We start from the raw sequence: 5,215 nt of genomic DNA on the forward strand, positions 1-5,215 counted from the left end.
CTCGTCCTCGCTCGCTCGCTCGCTCGCTCGCGCGCGCCGCGCGCTCGCTCGCTCCTCGATCGCTCGCTCGCTCGCTTCGCTCGCTCGCTCCTCGCTCGCTCGCGCGCTCGCGCGCGCTCGCCGCGCTCGCTCGCTCGCTCTCGCTCGTCGCTGCTCGCTCGCTCGCTCGCTCCGCTCGCTCGCTCGCTCGCTCGCTCGCTCGCTCGCTCGCTCGCTCGCTCGCTCGCTCGCTCTCGCTCGCTCGCTCGCTCGCTGCTCGCTCGTCGCTCGCTCGCTCTCTCGCTCGCTCGCTCGCTCGCTCGCTCGCTCGCTCGCTCGCTCGCTCGCATCGCTCGATAGATAGCTATCGATCTCTAGATAGATAGATAGATAGATAGCAGACAGATGATAGATAATTATCAGTTTTAACAAATTCAAATGTTTTAATGAAAGTTTACTAAATATGTATGTATATTGCATTATTATGCTATTATTAAAAATAACTTATAGCAACTCATATCTACACACATGTTGAACAATTTGTAAAATTTAAATGTTAGTTTTACGCACATTATTTATTAGTTGTAGTGAGAACAGAAGCAAAATAGTGTTTTTGTTCATACATATTAATTATTTATACTATTCGAGCAAAATACAAACAATCAACAACTGAAGTACATACACGCACCACCATCGGTAAGATTCCAGAGATTATATAATAAATACAATAAATATTTCCTAAAATATTGTTATTCTTTAACAATTCTGTTTTTTTTAGCTAATTAATGTAGTGGGAACGAAAGCAAAATAGTGTTTTTGTTCATACATATTAATTATTTATACTATTCGAGCAAAATACAAACAATCAACAACTGTAGTACATACACGCACCACCATCGGTAAGATTCCAGAGATTATATAATAAATACAATAAATATTTCCTAAAATATTGTTATTCTTTAACAATTCTGTTTTTTTTAGCTAATTAAAATTCTCCACAATGGCCACAAGAACTTTTTTGAGACAATTGAATAGAATGACTTGCCTTAAAGCAGTCAGAACTGGCACAAGTTCCATACCACTAAAATTGTCTAGACAAAACTTATCATTCCTAACAACGGCCAGCAAATCCTTAAACAGTGTCAATTTTGCCAAACAACAATACTCGACTATGGGCGAAAAAATATACCCATTGTTACTTATGAAGAAATTAAAAAATTAACAAATCAATCTGCAGAACTTTTAATTGATGTTAGAGAACCTAAAGAATTACAAGAAACTGGTAAAATACCTAACAGCATTAATATTCCCCTGGGACAGGTGGGCCAAGAATTGGCTGATAGTGTAGATAAAGCTGCTTTTAAGGCAAAATATGGTCGTGATAAGCCGGAAAAAAATTCGGAAATTATTTTCCATTGCAGATCGGGTAAGAGATCACAGAGTGCTGCTGAATTAGCTAGAACTCTTGGCTATGAAAATACCAAAAACTATGTGGGTTCTTGGTTGGAATATGCTGAAAAGGAAGGTTTACCTAAGTAAATGTTTTAGTATTTAATTGAAAATTTCAACTGCCGTGTTTTGATATTAATAAATTTTGATATTAACAAAAGTTTGCTTAAAACTGAAAACAATTTTAATGTTGTTAATACTGTTTGTCTCGGTGAATATATAATTAGAAACTAAACATGATGTCATGAGCTTTTTATTGATTTTCTGAAACAAAAATGTTTTTTTTATTTTATTATTAAAAATGTTTAGACTCGAATGTTATTGTACCTATAGCCGTTAATGGCTTCTGTGACAGCCTTTTGGTTCAATGCCTTCTGTACGATTATTATTGACAATTTGTCGACGTCTGATAAGATGACGTCCTGGAAGTCTCCAATATAACGCCGAAAGTCTGACCGAATGTGTCGAGGGGGGATCTTCTATCAAAAGTTGATGGTTGAAATGGGATGGCTGATGACATGTCACCAGGAATTGTCTATCCAGCTTGTGTAGGTGCCGTTTGTCATCTTGTGTGTCACTGCGACCAATTGCTTTGTATGTCGCAGTGATTGTCTCCTTATCCATTCCCTAGGAGGTGTCAGCGAGTGCCTTTAAGACTTTATTTCTAGATTTCACTTTATGGTAAATGTAGGTGGCGTGCAAAGAGAAGTGAAAGAGGCTGTCGTTCAGTTCCTACGTTCCCCCGACAATTGGATCTTCGCTGCGGAACGACCCGATTCCCAATCGGACAAAGATTCAGAAAGGACTTTTATAAATATGCAATTCTCTATTTTTGGAAAAGTTTTACGTGTATTCTTCATTAGGATCGTAACTACGTTTTTGTAAGTTGTTATTTCAGTGACGGATCTTTGAATCGAAATGCAGAATACCAAAGTTGAGAAAAGTAGAAAATTTGTATTCGAATTGAAATGCAGAATAGGGGTGATTATAAAAATATTCTAGGAACAATTGGCGCAATAGAAATTCTCACTTTTTCTCCATCTTTGGTACTTCCTTCCTATTTTGTAAGGCCATTTTTAAACTGAAAATGTACACCAAATTTAACTAACTTCCTGAAAAAAAAATATAAAACAACTTTTTGTTAAATTTTTTGTAACAAAAATATATATTTAAGAAAATATCTGGAAATTTTCTTAAAATAATTAACTTAAAAACTAATACGTATACATAAACTTATTAAAATTAAGTTAACACTTAAAACAATAAATTTCAGTAAATAAATTAGTAATTTTTAAACTTATTCGAATTCATAAATTCAGTCTCTTCAAATAAAAAATGCTTAAATAAAATAATAAATTAAATTTTTTAATCTACTTCCTCCACAGTTGGGCAACCATAATTTTGACCACCAAAACCTCCAGCTTGTTGACCACAACCAGGACCTGCTTGCGGGCCAGCAGCTCCACCACTAGCCTGCTGGTGTAGTCTTGTCATAATGGGTTGACACAATTTAGTTAATTCCTCCAATTTGTAATCGTATTCTTCTTTTTCAGCGGTGGTATTGTTGTCCAACCACTTAATGGTTTCTTCACATTTCTCCATGACACGATCTTTATCGGATTTGGGGATTTTATCGCCTGCATCTTGGGTAGATTGTTTGACATTGAATACATAAGCTTCCAATTGATTGCGTGCTGCTATACGTTGACGATGTTTTTCATCTTCATCTGCATATTGTTCAGCTTCACGGACCATACGATCTATTTCGGCTTGGGACAAGCGACCCTTATCATTTTTGATGACAATATTTTTGGCATTACCAGTGCTCATTTCTTTGGCTGTTACATTCAAAATACCATTAGCATCTAAATCAAATGTAACATCTATTTTAGGAACCCCACGAGGTGCTGGCGGTATTCCAGTTAAATTGAAGGTGCCCAGAAGATTGTTGTCTTTGGTCAGGGCTCGTTCACCTTCAAAGACCTGTATCGTTACAGCTGGTTGATTGTCAGCATATGTGGTAAAGGTCTTGGATTGTTTGCAGGGTATGCGACTGTTGCGTTCAATTAATTTAGTCATTACACCACCAGCTGTTTCAATGCCCAATGAAAGAGGTGTCACATCTACTAGCAAAACATCTTGTATGGCACTGCTCTTGTCGCCACTGAGAATAGCTGCTTGAATGGCGGCACCATAGGCCACAGCTTCATCAGGATTAATGGACAAGTTGAGAGTTTTTCCGCAGAAGAATTGTTGCAGTAGATTTTGGACTTTAGGGATACGTGTAGAACCACCTACTAAGACAATATCGTGGATTTGGTTCTTATCCATTTTAGCATCATTTAAGGCTTTCTCTACAGGCTGCAAAGTGTTGCGGAACAAATCGCCACATAATTCTTCAAAACGAGCTCGGCTTATTTTAGTATAGAAATCCACACCCTCGAACAGAGCATCTATCTCAATTGTAGCCTCAGTACTGGATGATAAAGTACGTTTAGACACGTTCAGCTGCTGATCTTAGGCGACGTAAAGCTCTGGGATTCGTACGCAGGTCCTTTTTGTATTTACGTTTGAACTCTTCGGCAAAGTGATTGACTAAACGATTGTCAAAATCTTCACCACCCAAGTGAGTATCGCCAGCTGTAGCACGTACCTCAAACAATGAACCCTCATCGATGGTGAGAATGGAAACATCAAAAGTGCCACCACCCAAATCAAAGATTAGAACATTACGTTCACCCTTTAAGTTTTTGTCCAGGCCATAAGCTAAAGCAGCTGCTGTCGGTTCGTTGATGATTCTTAATACATTAAGACCAGCAATGGCTCCAGCATCTTTGGTGGCTTGTCTCTGGGAATCATTAAAGTAGGCTGGCACTGTAATGACTGCATCGCGCACTGTTGTGCCTAGAAACGCTTCAGCTGTCTCCTTCATTTTTGTCAGCACCATGGAACTAATCTCCTCGGGAGCAAATTTCTTTTGTTCCCCCTTAAATTCTACTGAAATCTTTGGCTTTCCACAATCATTTACCACTTTGAAGGGCCAGTGTTTCATGTCATCCTGAATCTTTTGATCTTCGAATTTGCGGCCAATTAAACGTTTTGCATCGAATACTGTATTCTGTGGATTCATGGCAACTTGATTCTTGGCCGCATCACCAATAAGACGCTCCGAATCTGTGAAGGCAACATAACTGGGTGTTGTGCGATTGCCTTGATCGTTGGCTATGATTTCCACTTTACCATGTTGGAATACACCAACACAGGAGTATGTTGTACCCAAATCAATACCAATTGCTACCATTTTGTTTTCAGTTGTTATTTTATTTTTTTGATTCACTTAAATTGTTAATTATTCAATTACTTTCTTTTATTGTTTGCAACTTTTAAATACTTTTTAGTTAGAATTTAAAAATTCACTTTAACTTTTTCGCTTTAAAAAAACTTCTCACTTTGATCTCTTGTACTTAAATGTGACGACTGACGGTATGCATTGGCCTTTTATACTCGCTGACTCTGTTTGCGTTCAATTAAGAGAAAATTCGAGAATTTTGCCAGATTTTTCATGAAAATTGTAGATACATATTGTATTAGTATTAGTGTGCAAATATTTTTTAATATTTTTGTTCAAAACAAATTGTACAGAGAGATACAAAAGAGAGTTTAGCATGTATTTGTTGTGTGTGTTTACATATGCATTTAAGAAGAGAGAATAAAGTGTATCTATGTTTGTATCGTATATATATTTCACTCTTAGATTGTCTTTCCAAATCTCTTTAAAATTACTGAC

At 37.5% G+C, this 5,215-nt stretch overlaps 2 pseudogenes across 1 annotated transcript; one reads left to right on the plus strand and one right to left on the minus strand.

Moving 5' to 3' along the window:
- The first annotated feature begins 517 nt into the window (after window positions 1-517).
- Window positions 518-1,698, plus strand: LOC119612452 (annotated as a pseudogene).
- A 1,035-nt stretch (window positions 1,699-2,733) lies between these two features.
- Window positions 2,734-4,882, minus strand: LOC119612449 (annotated as a pseudogene). The gene has a single exon (XR_005232144.1). The product of XR_005232144.1 is annotated as a heat shock protein 68-like (transcript).
- Window positions 4,883-5,215: the final 333 nt, after the last annotated feature.

Source organism: Lucilia sericata, unplaced genomic scaffold, assembly GCF_015586225.1.
Source record: "Lucilia sericata isolate MDLA Ls3-8-SP2 unplaced genomic scaffold, ASM1558622v1 Contig001692F_arrow, whole genome shotgun sequence".
In the NCBI taxonomy this organism is placed as follows: Eukaryota; Metazoa; Arthropoda; class Insecta; order Diptera; family Calliphoridae; genus Lucilia; species Lucilia sericata.